We start from the raw sequence: 18,067 nt of genomic DNA on the forward strand, positions 1-18,067 counted from the left end.
TATCAATCAGTCAGCCTCAATTGTTTAGCTTTTAGAAAAGTATATTGATTATGATGGCAGACTTGAACAGTTGATAAATATCTCACCCAACTCCCTCCCCCCCACCCCCCCCCACCCCCAAACTATAACACAGTATATCCAGATTCCAGGAAAAAGTCGGCTCATGTATGGAGAGTATAAGTGGCATACTCACAGGTCCTTGTAGTCCTCTTGCTGTAATCCTCAAGAGGCTGCCCTTAAGAAAGATGTCAACTCCCACAGGTACAAATGCCACCTTGATGCACATGATTCTCAGACCTGTTTTTCCAGCCCTATTGTCTTCTCCCACATCCCCAAGAGACTAGATTTCTCCAAATGGAGGTGCCCTAGACTTCTTCTCTCCAAAGTCCAAAAGAGCATTCGTTCTCTTTTTTTGTTCTCAAAAAGAAAACAAAATGTCTCCTCTTGCCAACTTGCCTTTACTAGCCAGGGCAACTCCCTGGCCTCAGTTGCATAGGCTCTCTACCTTGGTGCCATCCTCAGCTCCTCATCGGTACTCACCCCATATAGCCAATTTGTAGCCAAATTTTGTCCTTCCTAGTTTTATAATATTTCTGCACAGCATTCCCTCTGTCAATCATATAGTTGACACCCCATGATGAGGCCCTGAAGTCCTCAAGTCTGAACTATTATACAATAGCCAGCAGTGGGGCTGGAGTAACCACTTCAAAACCTATCAGATGAAACAACCAAGCATTCTTTTTTTTTTTTAAACAATGCAGGTTGTTTAATGGTGAAGTGGTGGTGATTACTGCTTTCATTTTATTATCTTTTTTTTTTTTTTACAATTAAAAGATGAAGCATTTACACTAAAAGATGTAGCCTTTACACTCCTCAAGAAAAAAAAAGGCAAGAAGTGTTTAAGAAAAATTCCCCACAACAACCTGAACATAGCAATTGAATGTAACAAAAAATGAAGACAAAATTTAATTTCGAAACTTCAATAAAAATGCAAAAGGTGTAATGTAACAGGTGTTCAACTTGCAAGTCTAAATAGATACTGTTTAAAAAAAAAGGGAAAAAGAAACAAACATTTCAATTTTCTCCAGAATACACACCCCTGCATTAAATGCTCTGAATACTAATCAACTAGTAATTAATTGGTAGGAACAGAATTTTCTAACTCAAGTTATATGGCCCCTCCACTTCCCTCCCCACTTTGCAATTTAAGATAGTAGGTAGGACAGCAGAACAGAAGGGCAGGGGAAGAAATCAAAACAAGGCTCCCATAGCTACTGCTATTACTAGAAAAGAAGAATTTTGCAAATGTTCAAGAAAGCCCAAGGCAAGTAACACAATTTTTTTTTTCACTCTAATTTCTACTGAAAAATTAAACACTGAGATCTGCATCTCACTACATAAAACTGCACTCATCAATAGAGTAACTTTTCAGAACTGTATTAGGTTTCACTAGAAATTATGGAAGTACCTTTAGACTTTATCCAGGAAAAGAGGTTCAGTTCAGATTGAGTTACAGCCAAACTTTGGATACTGTTCATCTAGTTGGATGTCTGGAATTTCTGGGTTGCCTTGAACAGGTGTAAACTAAACAAGAGTATGTAACTCCTTAGGAAGCATAAGGATTGGGGAAATGTACAGCCTGTTAAATCTCCCCAGCTTCAGGCTCTTCAGAGCTCCTCCTGTCTTCTGAACGGCCATTAGCGCTCTCATAGAAACGTTTCCTATCTTTTCTCTCTCTGTCACGGGGTGACCTTGAACTCCTGTCTCTGTCACGTGATGCTAGGTCTTGGTCTCGAAAGGACCTCTCTTTATCTCCAGAAGACCTTTCTTTTGAGGATCTTCTTTTGGACTGCTCTCTGCTCCGGTCTCTGGAGCTATGACGGCTTCTCTGGTGGCTGCGGCTGCTGGAGCGTGACCTGTGACGATGCCGCTTCTCATGGGACTTGGATCTAGTTCTCTTCCGCTCTTGTGAGGTGGAGCGAGATTGATGTCTACGATGTTCTCGCGACCTGGATCTTTTGGGATTCTTACTATGTGATTGGGACCTTCTCAACTTCTCCCTTTCTTCTCTCTCTCTTTCTTCTCTGCGCTTCAGGCGTTCCTGATTTCTTTTCTCTTGCTTCTCAGCTACAACTCTCTTTAACTCTTGAAGTTTCTCTCTTATTTCAATAAATCCCAGGTGTAGTTTACCTCCAAAATGATCAGCGAGTCGCCTGTCATTGTCATGAAGACCCAAGTAAGCAGAACATACTTCACAGACCCGAAGTTTCTGTTGTTGGAAGCTGGAGGCTGGCATGGAATTCCGGTAGACTTCCTCTGCCTCTCTTTTCTTTGCTCGGGCCTTCTCCACTTCATCCATTACTTTCTGGGATTCCTCCACATTACCTTCAGCTCCTAGCTGTTCTACTTTGGCTAGTAATTTACCAATTTCCTCATTAAGTTCGTGGACACGTTCAGCTTTGGCAGCTACTTCAGCACTAATCTCCTCCTGAGTTTCTGCTAGTCTTTTCTTGGCCACTTCGGTTCTCCGGTCACAGTCCGCAATGAATGACTGCAGATGATCCATTGCATCAAGCTCAAAGAAAAAGTCTTGTTCTTTGGATGCGATTTCATAATCTGCTCTTAAAGCCAGGTCATGGACCTTCAGACATTCTCCAAGATCCATCCTAGTTCCAGAAAGAACATCATGAGGGCAGCAGTTGAGAAGGTGACTCTTGCATACTCTGTCATCGCTAAATTTGATTCGCTGCCGGGTGGTGTCTCCGTCCCGGGAGGTGCCCATCAGCTGGTCCAGCATAGCACGCATCTGGGCGTGCGCGGACATGGTGGCGGCGTAGAGAGCGATCGAACGATCCGGTGGGGTGCAAAAAGAACTGGAGCGCAGCCAGACCTTTCGGGGATAAGGAGCTGTGGGTAGCACGGCCTCAGATGATGCCGCCGCGGCCGCTTCCTCCAGGAGCAGTGAAGGGGCGGGGGGCTGGGCTAGAGGAAAAGAGTCCGGGCGGCGGCTCGTCCTTCCTTCGATATCCGGGAGAAAGCAGCGGCCTCCGCTCCCGACTCGCGTTCGGTCCCACTCCGCCCGACTCCCGCAACCGAAAGGGCACGGGTCCAGCAAGAAGGCGCCGCCGACACCGCAGCCGCTGCCGCCGCCGCCGCCGCCGCCGCCGCCGCCACCGCCACCGCCACCGCCACCCTACCCAAGCAGTCAACCTTACCCCCCTTTCCAAGAGCTGACGCCGCCGCTCGCCGCTACCGTCGCCGCCTACATGAGCGCGCACGCTCCTAGCGCTTACTCATTTCCCGCGGGGACTCCACCAATCGGAGTTCAAGCACAGTACCTTCGCCCGCCCCCGCCAACCTAGTACAGTATTCTTAAAGGTAAGGTAAGGTGGAAGATGTCTCGGGCTGCTTCACAATTCAAGCACACACACTGAAATGTCCCTCCATCAAGACGGAATTGACAGTAGAAAATAACATTTTGGTGACATTCACATAAGCTCTTTTCTAAGCATAACAGATTTCCTGTCTTTGGTTTTGTGCAGTTTTGAGACTGGGAAACTGACACCCAATGGCATCTTGACCATGACATATTCTTCCTTACTCTGTCCACGGAGCACAGCAGTCATACGAAGAACGAATTTTCTTCTTCTGGGAAATGATCCCCAATTGACTGTCCCTTTATTCTTTTGTAATGTTACCTGGTACCTGCTGCCTATACTGTCCTCAGATGTGTGGGCTTAGGTAAAAAAACAAAAAAAGGAGATGATGCATTTGAACTAAACTTTGGCATATAGAATTTGTTCCAAGAATATCAGTGTGCTAGTGCTTACATGTCACCCTAAGACCTCTCTGATGTGTTATGTGATTATTGAATGTAAGTTCTTTCAGTGATAGGATATCTGCAAACTCCATCATCTTTAGTGGAAAAGAGATGATTTTTATAGTTGTTGGTATATCTCATAAATGTAGCTGTTATGGAAAATTTTCAAACTTCTTCCTTTCAACAAAAGGTAGAGCTAGGCTAAAGGATGCACATCCCTCTATTTTCTATTTTTTTTCTTTTTTTTTTTTCTATTTTCTTTACACTAACTTTCATGAAAAGTTTTTGCTGGTGTTTATATGAAAACACTAACACATAATTCCCTAGCTATTGTCTTGTTTACAGGTTCTATCCTCCATACACTTTCTTTGTAGCTGCTAAAGGGCAGCTACCTAAAATGCAGGTCTTTCACTTCAATTGTAGAGTGTGTCAGAGAAGCGACCACTATGATTTATTCATCATCTCATAACTAGACTTACCAGAACAACAAAAACTAGGTTGCAGTCAGGTAGTTCTGCTAAAGAGATAATTTGTCCTGGCAAATATTCACCTCTTCTGCTTCTCTTTAGGCTACACACATGACAATCCTTGAAGGCCTTGTGGGCCTTCCTACAAGCAGATGTCTCTATACATGGGCCTTACTCTTATTACACAAATTAAACTTAAAAACATGTCATACATACATTTTTTTCAGACAGCTAGTTATTTACCAACACACCCTGGGGTAGATATATAGATAGTCGGATCAATAACTAGCTAGCTAACTAGGTATCTTCTAGATATGACTCCTCTGTCATTCAAGAGCATTCATAATCTGGCCAGAAAGTACCTCTGGAGTCTTCATGTATTGTTCTCTTTTATGAATATGTGATAAAGTTAAGAAAGGAAGAAATAATGAATGAATTAGGACATTTATTGAGTGCTTAATAGTTGCTGTGGAAAGTGCTGAGTGTAAAATACAAGTAAATAAAATAATCTCAGAGAGGTATATATTCAAGTTGGGAAAGAAAACACAACTAGGAGATCTTAAAAGAAACAATGGAAGGAATGGTTTAGAGCTAGGGTCTGGGAAGGGAGGTATAGGGTTCCAGGGAAGCTTTTGAGGTCAGATATCAGAATATGTCTTTGAAGATGCAGCCCTGCTTTGCTGGAAGATTTATGCTGTCCCAGGCAATGACAGGGAAATTCAGAAAAGGGATGGGTTTTAGGCCAAGTGGGTGATACTTCCTCCTGGGGAACACTGGAATGATCTAGAGGGGTAGTGGTAGCTTTGGGTGCAATTGGAGGATGTTGAATAAATATAAGGGGGTGGTGGAAGCATAAGGAAAAGAAAATTTTGAAAAAAATTTGAAAAATGTTACATCTGTTGTAGAAGAGAGTTAAAGTCATAATGATTACATTATTTCCCAATTAAACACAAAGAATGCAAATTATAACTGATCAGTGGTCGAGTCCACCTGACAGGTCTTAACAAGCAGTGTTGGCAGGCAAGCCTGCTGTGCATTGTGGATAAGTTCAGCATGCATCAGCAGAATATGTGCATTAATGACTTGTTTACAATACAATACTATATAGTTACATGATGCAGTATTTTGCCATCAGAATTTCAATGCAGGAAAAACCCCACAAATTTGCAAAAAATTATCGAATTTAAGATACATCATTTAAAATATATATATATAGACACATATTGGAAATGGTGCAAATTTTAAAAAATGTCAAAGCATTAAAGAAAGTAGACTTCCAGGGTGTCACTGAGTATTTATTTTAAAAGGGGGCAGTAGGCCAAATACGTTTGGGAACCCCTGGTTTCCGGGAAAAGATAATGAGTTCTGTTGTGAACAGGTTCTGAGTATGCGGAGTTTGAGCCATCAATTTCAAAATAGCAAGCAGTCATGTCTCCTTTCTCCAGCCTCTTCCTTTTGTAAGGAAGTGGAGGGGTGGTTCCTGGATTGTAACATGTTTCTGTTGAGCAAAGATTGTGGTGGTGCTCTCGAACATGGTATGAGATGCAAACCCATTTCTGTATGGGAGTATAAGTACCTCATGGGAAGCTGGCTTTGTCCAGGCTCACTTTGCATTTGTCCAAAGGGCTTTTATCAGTCAGTGTAGACTACTACTACTAATACTGCTGCTGCTGCTGTTGCTACTGCTACTACTACTACTACTACTACTACTACTACTACTACTACTACTACTACTGCTACTACTTCTACTCCTACTTCTACTGCTACTACTGATGATGATGATAATTATGATCATAATTTTATTAATAACTCAAATTTATATGGCATTTTAATATTTGCAAAGCACTTTATATATGTCAACTCATTTGGTCCTCATGTATGACATTTCATTTCTTGTCTACAAATCTTTATAGTGGCTGTTCACCTGCCTGGAATACAATCCATCCTCCCACACCTTTGCCTCTTAGAATACAGAGTTTCCTTCAAAATTCAGATAACAGGCCGACTTCTCCTACATGAGATCTTTCCTGAGGACCCCCAAATGTTAGAGAGTACATTCTCTGCCCCTAAACAACTTGGGGAGCATTTTGTTTCTATTTTGTACACCATCACACATGTCCATGTTGTCTCCACTAACAGAATTTAAGCTCCTGGAAGGCAGAGAGTATATGATGATTGTATACCCAGCACCCAGCCTAGGGCCTGGCACACAGTAGGCTCTTAATAAATGCTTCTTGACCAATTCGTTGCTATTGAGGAAAATAGCATAGTTTTACAAATATCTTGTATCCAAAAGAATAATGCACCATATGGAAAGGTGTAGACCAAAGAATAAATAGTTCATGCAGAGCAGTCTTGTGTCTGTCTCATATTCCAGGCCTAGTATTGCGTTCTGACACATTGCAAACCCTATTTTTATTGGATTTGAGCACCTGTGACAACTCATTCCCTGTTATGAGACATAGAACGGAACCAAATGAAATCTTCAGTTTATAAAGCAAAGCAAGTAATGAGTCCCTTCTACATAAATAGGAATTCCGACTAAATCATCACCACTAAAATGACCTCTTTCACTCTTAATCCTGTCACAGGAGATATTATTCAGTGGAGAGAACATTGTGTAAGTTTCATCCTACAGTGCACCTGGACCCTGGGTATTGTGAGTATTGCCCATTCACAAGGGCAAAACTTTTCAAAAATAAGGACAAGAAAATGGCTGTTCTTGACTTTGAAGGAAGTTCATGAAATAAATATCAAAAAGCAGACTAAGATATTACAGGGTTAAAACAGGCATGAGGTAAATGCTTGCCAATGTACTCAGGGATAATAGAAGAAAAAAACAACAATAGCTCTGGAGAATACAAAATCAGATAGTAAATGAGGTGACTGCTGTAATCATTGTGGTTAAAAGCCAAGCTGGGATTTGAATTTGGGTCCTTTTCCTCCAATTCCAGTGTTTCTACCACTGAATTATGGTCTCCATCTCCCTTCCACCTGTGTCACTCCATGAACAAAGCTGTCCCTCTCTCTTTTTGGTCCGTGACACCCTTCTCAAATGTATGGTCGATACTGTTATCTCAATGTCCTTTCCACTTGGTCATTCCTTTCAGTTCTAAATGGGTCTATAGGATCACAGTCCTAGAGCCAGAACTGAAAGGGACATCCAAGGCCACCTAGTCCAACCCCCAAATTAGCCACAGAGAGAAAGTGAAATCCAGAGAGGTGATGAGACTCACCCAGTGTCACACCAAATATATTAAATCTAGAGCTGGAAGGCTGTGGATGAAGGACTTCACAAAACTGAATGGAAGAAAAATATCTTGTTTTCTTCTTGCAGTATGTCTTTCTATGAAATGGACATAATCTACTCCATTGATTGAGAAACCTACAGACCCAAAGAGAGTAAATCTGTTAAGTTCTAATTCTAGAAAGCTCCCTGGTTTCCAGCTCTATAGCACAGTTCCAAGAGATAAAATATGGGTCTTTTTGGTTGTATTTTGTTTTGTGAAATAGTATTTACCCAGTTTTTACAACAGAAACCAACATTAGCAGATTGAGAGAGGAAGCCACCTTTATTTAAGTTCAAGAACAATCAAATTGGAAGAAACAAGGCGCAATATCCATATTTATTTTTTATTTCAAGTCTTTATTTCAAGAACAGACCAGATTTCTCCTTAGATACAGTAACACCTCTGGATTATTTTGTATTGTTCCCAAAGGATTGCCATTATTCCCAATATAAAAAGTAATGTGACATCAATTGGAGTCTTTCAGGGGATGGTAAATGAAGTTCCTCCACAAACAGCATTAGCATTAACTATCTTGCTTTTAGCCATTATTTTTTGCTAAAGTAATCTTTCCCCAAAATTGAGAATTTTACAAACAGAAAAGAAATGATAGGTCAGTTGCATACCTTTTAGTAGATTGCAACACAGTACTTGATATCTATTTATGTACCTTTTTCATAGAAATATCACTCAGTTTGGCTAATTTAGATGTCCTATATCCCCACATAGTCTGCAGTCTCCCCAAAGAAAAATTCCATTTATGGAAACAAAGCAACCCTTTCTATTGAGTGGAATCACATCAAAATTGCTCAAAACTCTGTGGAATAAAGGAAAAGCATCTTTGTCAGGCAATGTCCCAGGGCCCTCAATATTGTTGTTGTTGTGTTCGTCTGTTGCTGAAGAAGACCATGTCATCAGAGAAATGATGACCTGACTTGCACTTGACTTTTTTTTGAGTGATGGAGGGCTGTGCAAGGTCAGCAGCCTCACTTCTCCTCCAGAGCCATCTGAATCCAGTGACCACATATTCATTAGGATGTCCGGAGATGGCCCAGCATGCAATGGGAGACTTTGGCCCCTTTAGGCCCTCATTATACTGTGTGAATCAAACAGATGATATTGAGCTTTTCCCTTAATGTTTCTCGTTTTTCTCCTACACATTATATCATGATGTGCAGTGGAATGATGGCAAGACTGCTTAATAAAGGACATTATAAAATTAATTGAAAGTTAAGTGCATTATATTCCTCTTCCAGTATATTCATAATGGGGAATTCCATAATCTATTCAGTTGACTTTGAATCACACACATATGAAGAGAGTGAATTTGGTGAGTTCCAAGACATTTATGAGGTTCCAGGAAGTCCCCTGTTTTCTAATTCTCTGTCATGGTTCTAAGAGATAATAATGGATTTTCATTGGTGAAATCACCCAAATGGAAGAAAGAAGACCAGTATGGGTGACTTTAAAATGCTTTTAATTCAAGGAATGAACCTCATTCCTAGTTATGTACTTAATGCTTCTTCATTACTTTGTTATTTTCCTAAAAGTTTGACATTATTCCCAATATGGAGAACAACGTGACCATCTCCACTGCATATTAGAGGATGGTATTCCACAGCCTAGATGAGAGTTAAATATCTCGCTTCCCTTCTACCATATGTCTTTTCCTTTTAATTGAATTAATGAATCACATCAATTAAGAATTGTAAACACTGAAAAGCAATAATGTTGGTGGGTTTTGTGCCAGTGAGGAGACTCCAGTACTGGACTATTTCCAGTACTGGATAATTTCGGTCCTTTGTTCTTGAGTGACATCACAAAATGTCTTAACTTGTGCATAAATTGGATTTAAGTGAGGCAGAGGTGCACGAAGTCATCAATCTTACTCTCTCTTCCAGAGTCATCCAAGTCCAGTGACAAGACAAAAGTCAAGATGACTAGTGTTGGTCTAGGATATAGTGGGTGACCTTGGCTTTTCAAGATTAAAATCTTTCTCAGACTTCAGTTTGTTTGAGGCAACAATCATTCACTGAATAAGGCTAGGATATCCTGGTGTATATCTCAGTCATTAGAAGAAGCCCTCAATTTCATTGGTTTGGATGCTCTGAAACTTGAGAGAGTTTGGAGTCTCCCCAAATGCAAGCTTTCATTCATTTTCTTTTCATTCCAATTCTTTCAATTGAGTGGGATCATGACATAATTGTGCTAACCCATGAAAAATGTAGCAAAACCCTCTCTTTCTTTGTCTGGCCAAATCCTTGATTGCATTCTGGGATTCCAACAGTTTGGACTGAGTTTTTTTTTTTGTTGTTTTTGTTTAGAATTTCATAGACTTCTCCTAGAGGTTACAGGCTGTTTGAAGACAAATCTCAAGATTTTGAATGAGAATAAAATATCTTGCTTTCTTAGTGTGTTAAGTCTTTCTCTTATATAGACATAATCTTTCATTGATTGTGAAACATGCACACTCAAAGAGAGTAACTGTGGAAAGTTCCAGGCCTTTTATTTGATTCCTGAAAGTTCTCTGATTCCCAACTCGGTGACCTAGTACCAAGAGATAACCATGATTTTTCTTTGGACAAATGACTTTTACCCAATTCTAGGTGTGGCACCAGACCCAAAGTCCTTTGGAACAGAACTGTCTTCTCACTAGTCTAGATGAATGCCCTGCCCTGAATCAGGGGCAGAGTAAAGTGTTGGCAAGAGGGAGAAGATTAATTCTCTTCCATCTTCTTGGAATCCTCTTCAATTCTCAAGTCACTTCAGGCTCTGAAGTTGATTCAGACACTTCTGGCTTCTAGCTTCAAGAGCGAAGATGGACAAAGCCAAATAAACATTAGGTTGCTGAAGGACAAGACTCTGGGAAGAAGTTGGTATGAGAGGAGCTATCAGCCTGCATCAGGTCCCTATTCCCATCTTTCTACCCTAGGGATGCTGGAGAACTTCCCCTTGGATGAGACCTAGGACCCTCTCTTGGCTGAGTTACCTCACTCCCAATGGGAGAGCTCCTTTACTTGATATTGTCTGGTATGTAGTTCCCTGTGTATACTTACTCTGATTTTTGTTTTGCTGTGATTGGAATAAATTGTTTCCTTTGCTACATTCTATGTATGTTCATGGTGGAAATGGTATTTGATGGGAAAGGAGGGCAAGTCATGGCTATCAGAACTGAAGTCCACCTTGCTTTCAGTAATGAAAGAGAAATCAGAAGTTAGACTGAACCTGATTACATGCCATAAACTAAAAGTATTGAAGGGAGCACCGAGATGTGGTTTTAGTCCAATTTCTGTCTCTGAGGAGAGTGGAGTGTTCAGGTTCCTGTTGGCTCTTTCTACTTCCTCTCTTGGCAGTAATTAAAGTATCCCATTGAAAAAAGTGGGGGGAAGGGAGAAAGGGTACAGAAGTGCATACTGCAATCCTTGCAGTCACACAATTACACAATTACACTATGATGGCAAGTAGAGATGTCTTGGTGCAGCCCATCCTCACAGATTCCCACAAGGCAGAACCCACGAACCACTCCTACGCTAGAAAAATCCCATAAATTTTCAGACCTTGTGTGTTCATTCCAGCAGACTGATTGAGGGTAGAGTTAATCGATGATCTATTTATTTCCTGAGAAACTAAGTGCTTTGACACTGGAAGGATTCTGACATATGAAACACTGAATCTTTTCTATAAGCCTGGAACGATGGAGGCAGAATAGCTGTCTGTCTGTGAAGAATAATTTTAGGGACACGGAAAGTGCCCACTCCTATATTCCTAAATCTCTCTACCATTCACCTTCAAGTTCTGTTCATTTACTGTGAGAGTTGGAAAGGCCTCTGATTTTGAATTTGGAGCCAGGAAGCAGGGCTCCCTGCCCAGTCACTCCTGTGATTCTTCTTTCCTTCTGTGTTTGGGCTAAATCAACATTGATCACTTTTTTCGGTGTGTAGAGAGGAAATGGAGGGTAATCTGGATAGAGTCTGTACAAATTTTAGGGTCCCTAACCTAGGAATGACTACAGACAGAATACAGCTCATTTTCAAGGTCACCCATCAGTACTCCTTTCTTCTAAAATAAGTGGGAAAAATTTCTGTCACTTGTTGAAGGGAGGTGAGAGGAGAGGAGAAGGCATGCTTGTAAAGTCTTTCTAGTAAAAGAAGATCATAAAATGACTTTTTGAAAATTAGAATTGGGAAGGAAAAGCCAGCAAAGTTACAAGAGATCAAGAAATCGTTAAACAATATATAAAGAATGAAACAAATCAAAGAGAAAGTGAAACATCTTATAAGAATAACAACTCATCTGGAGTACAAATCAAGGAGAGATTTCAGACTACCTTTATAATTATATATTATAAAAAAACAATTATAAATTATAAGCAGTTATATTTGTTTATAAAAAAGAATTATAGTTCTAACAATTATAAAAACAATTATAAAAAATTAGTTTACAATTATAAAATTATAAAACAATTATAAAAAAGAATCTTTATAAAGAAATACAAGAAATGATTAAAGAAAATTGTCCTGAAGTGTTAGAACAAAGGAGGGGAAGCACAAATAGAAAAAAAAACCCACTGATCACCACCCGAAAGACATTCTACAAGGAAAACCTACAGAAACATCACAGTTAGATTCTGAAATTCCCAACTCACAGAAAAAATATGAGCAACAAGAAAAAAATTAATTCAAATATGGTAGAGCCACAATTAGAATCACAGAAGACCTAGGAGTAGCTATTCTAGAAGACTGCAGGTCTTAGAACATTATATATCAAAGAGCAATAGTACTGGAGTTGTGGCCAAAAATATCATACCCAGCAAAGTTAAGCATAATCCCGAATGAAAAAAAATGAGACATTCTATGAACTGCCAGACTTTCAGGATTTTGTTGCAAAAAGACCCAAAATAAATAGAAAATCTGACATACAAGATCCAAGAGAAATATAAGGTAAACATCAAAGATTAATTTTAAGTGACTCAATAAGAACAGCCTGTTTATTTTTTATAGGAGAAAATGTAAATTGTATGTCTCAGATTGTTATTAGTAATTGGGTAGTTTGAAAGAAAGATTAGGGTAAAGCTGAATCTGATGTGATACTAAAAAGGCAAACCATCTGGGAAAAAGTAAAAAGAGTAATTAATTATCTTATACAAATAAGGTGCCAGAGGAAGAACTGACACAGGAATTAGATGGGGGAGTAGTTCTAGAACCCTACTCTCATCGGGAATGGGTTTAAGAGGGAACAATACATATATATATCTAGAAGGGTATAAAAGTCTTCTAAATTCTGAAAGAAATAAAAGGCTAAGGGGATAGGGAGAGAGAAAGGATAAAGGAGGGATTTTAGGGTAGGAGCAAAGGACAAGGAAGGGATCTTTGGTGCAAGGCAAAAGGGTGGGGGAAAGAGGATAAGGGAAGGATAGGGGTGGTAGATTAAGTCATAGGAGAGCAAGGTAGCAGGTAGAATTAAAGCAGAGGCGTCAGGAGGGATAGTAAATAAGAGATACACAAAAACATAAAATAAAGATCAGGAGTAGAATTTATTAGGTAAAAAAAAGCAGGTTAGTAATCATGACGTCAGACAAATTAGAGCTAAAATGGATTTAATCAAAAGAGAAAGACAGGAAAACTATACTATATGCCAACCATATTAATCAATACTGCTATAGAATATTTAAAATAGCCAGAGAGTATTAAGTTGTAATATTGCTGTGGTACAGGAAATAATGAGTTGGTGGATTTAGAAAAATATAGAAAGACTTGGACTTATGAAGGAAGATTTTATCTACCTGCAGAGAAACAGGACAAACAAGAATGCATATGAATGTGTGTGTATATATGTATGTGTGTATGATTATATCTATGCATATGTGTATGAAAGTATGTATGTATATATGTATACATATATATATATATCTGTATATCTGTATGTATCTCCATGTTTAATTGTAGCTTTCTTGGGAGGGGGAAGGGGGGAAAAACAAAGTAAAAAGGGCACAGCAGAGAATGAAAGAAAACCTACAAGGAAACAAAGAAAAGAAGGACAGCTCTGAACACAATGTATAATATTTATTATATAGGTTTTCTTGAAATGGAAATTTATTGCTTTATATTTTGAATTCTGTCTTATGTTCTGCTGTGCACATGGCAATCTTTTTTTTTATTTTCTTATTTTGTATTTTAGTTTAAAATAAATTAAAATTTTTAAAAAGGAAAGAAAAGAGGTTCATAATATATGAACCTTAGGTAGGAACCTTAAGGTCAATTCTTGAATCCCTACTGGGACTGTGGAGGCTGGTTGGGAAGGAGTGCTTAAGAAAGTACATTAAAGATTACTGTGTTCCTCTTTAATTTCACCTGGATTCTCCCTTGGGTACATTCTCTCTTGTCCTGAAGTGGGGGAGGCAAGGGGGGAGGATGCTGACAAAGTCTGTGCAGAAAGGGCAGATCCCAAATGTGGCCTCTAGGCAGGGGCCCTGCCCTTCACACTTAGGGGTCCCTGCTGAGGAAGAATTCAGTGCCATGAAGGTGATGTCAGCTGGTCTCAGTCACTGGTTGCCATGGTGACTGGTTCTTTCCATGGACACACTGAATTCTGCTGGGCTAACTCCATATTAATCCTATGTTATGACCTCTCAGCCAAAAGAAGAGGTGGGCTTCTTCCCCACTTTGCTCTGAATAGCCAGGAAGGAACAGATCTAAATCCCTTAGGTGCTACAAAACAACAGGAAATATGCACGCATATCCATACATATGCACACACATGCACATATGTGTACATATGTACACACATGTGTATACATATATAAGAGAAGTTGACTGCAGAACAGGAGCTCTGTAGAACAGCTGTGGGGACAAGACTTGAGTCAGGAGGAGGAACAAATGTAGTGTCCATCATGCCAGTCAAAGATTCACTGATGGCCTCCCAGCTAGTTGCCAGTGTCTGTCCTTAGCCCAAAATACAAGCCTCAATTCTTGAATTTCCCCCAAAAGAATCTGAACAGTAAGAAATGCTATGCAGACCACAAATGTTTCAGGGATTACAAAGCACCTTTCATATGCTACATGGGAAACCAGGATTAAGATCCACAAGACAGTGACATGGATACAGTTTAGGCAAAGGAACCCAAAGTAGGACCTTGAGACACTTAGACTAAAAATGTAAGAATATATAAGCATAAGGGTCATGAGTCAAAGAACAAACATTTGGAATACATAGAAAATAAAGATAATAAACAAATGAAGGGTCAAATTCTTTTTTTAAATTGATGCACAGAATGAAATTGTAAATACTAATGAATAAAAATTGTACAAAGGATAAGAGTAAGAGGGATTCTCCTGGATTGCTTAACTGGGAGAACTAAAAGACGGGAAGAATTAAATAGATAAAAAGAGGAATAAAAATGTAACTAAGTAAAACTCCAAAATTGGGGAAAAGGGAAACAAACCTTGGTGGATGGAAGGTGAAGGAAAGGAAGTGGTGAGAATAGGTTTGCCTTAAAAAAAGATTAAGCTAAAATATCTAAAGTGACAAAGTTCTGCGTTTAGAGAATAAGAAGGAATAAAAATTATAATTTGGAAAAAACAATATTAGAGACAAATTGAGGGAAATATAAATCTAATTCTCATCATTCTGAATGTCAGTGGATGAAAATATCCAATTAAAAAGAATGATAGATTGGATCCAAAAACTAAATTTCATGATGTGTTATTTAAAAGAAACACTTTATGAAAAATGTACACAGGATAAAAAATAAGGGGCTAAAGAAATATTTGCTGTGTATCAAATGAGTCTAAAAAAGCAGGAGTTATAACCATGTTGTATGACAAGGAAAATAGTCAAAATATTGAAAGTGATGTCAAAACTACTTTAGACCAAAAGGAACCATAGACAGCAAACCAAGGTCTATGTTAAACTTTTATGCTCTAAATGCCTTAGCATCTAAGTTCATAAAAGAAACATTAACTGAACCAAAGAAGACCTAGCCAGTAACACAATGGCAGCAAAGTAAGATGCAATCTGAGTGATGGATAACCTCCTAGAGGAAGAACTATCAGAATTTGATTTTGATTTGAAAGTGCCTTTCATTCTTATTCAAGTATATCTTCCCATGTCTTGGACATAATCTATGCCATGAATTGTGAACCACACACACACACACACACACACACACACACACACACACACACACACACACACACAAAGACAGTTAATCTGGTGAGTTCCAAGCCATTTAGATGGCTCCATGAAGCTCTTTAATACCTCTAGATGATTTTGTCTCATTCCCAAAGATTTGTCTTTATTTCTAGTAGAGATATCAAGGTGACATCAATTGGAGTTCTCCATGGGTTATTAGATGAAGGTCCTCTAAAATCAGGATGGGAATTAAGTATCTTGCCTCCCTTGATCTGTAGGCCATTCCTTTTTATCAAAATAAGCTATTCCATCAATTAAGAACTATTCCAGCAGAAACGTAATAAGATTAGTCAGTGGCATGCCAGTTAGTATGTATCAAAAAGGTATTAGGCATTCAAGTGTGTACCTTTTCATGAGAAAAAGCATTCCATTTGATTAGCATAGATGCTCTGTATCCTCATAGTCACCCCAAGGAAAGATTTCATGAATTTCTATGGAAAGAAAATAAACATTTTAATTGAACAGCATCACAGCAATGTTTCTCACCTCAAAATCTTGAGTATAGCAAAAGCATCATTGTCAAGCAATGTGCCAAATACTGATAATAGTCCATGAATCAAACAGACTATATTGAGCTTTTCTTTTTTGGTTTCCAGGATTCCTATTGGCTGCTTGAGGAAGAACTTCAAAAAAATCAATTGGGAGATAAGTGTACAGTTTTCCTTTTTCATTATGTCTTTCCTTGATTGAGAACACAATCTAGTTCTCTGATTGTGAATCACACACACACACACACACACACACACACACACACACACAAAGACAGTGAATGTGTTAATTTCCAGGCCATGTCTGAAGCTCCAGGAAGCCAACTCGATATCATGGTTCCAACACATAACAATGGATTGTCATTGATAAAATAGGTGTTATCCTTTTTTAGGTCATTTTTTGAAACAAATCATTGTTTCATTCCTGCTAATTGAGAGAAAAATCTATCTTCATTTGATTGCAATTATAAAATTAGAAGTTAGGATGATCAATATAAGTAACATCTTTACTTTGAGAAATGCTTCATGCATAGGTATGTTAATTTCTCCAGATGTTGCCTTTTCCTAAAACTTGGCATTGTCTCAAAAATAGATGAGAACAAGAGAGGAAATCAAGATTTTGACTGGATATTAGATGAAGGTCATCTACAAGCTGGATTAAAGCTAAGTATCTTGCTTCCATTTTGCTATATGCCTTTGCTTTTGATTGAAGTAACAAATCCCACCAATTGAGAAGTGTATAAATCAAAAAGGAATAAGACCTATGGGTTACATGCCTTTTAGTAAACTCAAATATGGTACTAGATACCTTGGTCATTAGAAGAAGTCCTCCATTTCATTGATTTAGATGCTCTGAATACTCATAGATCCTGCAGTCTCCCCAAAAGCAAAATTTCATTCTTTTCTATGGAAATAGTTCAGTTCATAATTACAACCAAACTGTACTAAGTTATGAGGGATACAACAAAAATGTCTTTGTCAGGGCCAGTCTTTGATCACATTCTTGGGTTTCTAAAATCTTATGCTAAACTGTTCTTTTAGATTTTTTCTGGATTCCTCTTAGAGACCACAATGTAACTTCAAGTAGAAGTTTGAACGGGCTATTTGAGTATGGGCCTCAAGAAACTGAAAGCGAATAGAGTATCTTGCTTTCTTCTAACAGTATGCTTTTTCCACGAAATGAATATAATCTACTCCATTGATCGAGAAGTCTATTTACACGAGGATAGTGAATCTAATAAATTCCAGAATATTTATTTGATTCCAGGAAAGCCTCTGATTTTCAAATATATGTCGTCCTCAGGGACATCGCAATAAATAAATAAATAACAACTCGTTTTTTTTCTTTGGTAGACTAACTTTTTTTTACCCAGAGCTAGGCAGGTTGTGCCACAGAAATTAACATTTGCTGATTGAGAATTGACTTCACTGGACTACAAGAACAATCCAACTTTCCCATCTATTGAGAACTGTACGAGCAGAAAAAAATGAGATCAGTCAGTTGCATGCCTTTTGGTAGACTGCAACATGATACTGGATATCCATATGCGTGCTTTTTTCACTAGAGAAATCAGCCAGTTTGATGGTTTAGATGTGCTGTGTCTCCACATAGCCTGTAGTTTCCCTAAGGGAAGATTTCATTGGTTCCTATGGAAATAAAACAAACCTTTCAACTGAGTAGAATCACACCAAAATTGCTCAAAACTTTGTGGAATATAGGAAAAGCATCTGTCAGGCAATATCCCCTACCCCCTAGAAATGTTGAAGTGATCAGGAATCAATGGGACATGATCACATGCCCTACCAGGGTTGGGG

General features: G+C 38.8%; 1 pseudogene; it reads right to left on the reverse strand.

Annotated features, from left to right (window-relative positions):
- Positions 1 to 943: 943 nt before the first annotated feature.
- On the reverse strand, positions 944 to 2,824 carry LOC140515893 (putative RNA-binding protein Luc7-like 2 pseudogene; annotated as a pseudogene).
- Positions 2,825 to 18,067: the final 15,243 nt, after the last annotated feature.

Source organism: Notamacropus eugenii, chromosome X, assembly GCF_028372415.1.
Source record: "Notamacropus eugenii isolate mMacEug1 chromosome X, mMacEug1.pri_v2, whole genome shotgun sequence".
NCBI classification, from domain to species: Eukaryota; Metazoa; Chordata; class Mammalia; order Diprotodontia; family Macropodidae; genus Notamacropus; species Notamacropus eugenii.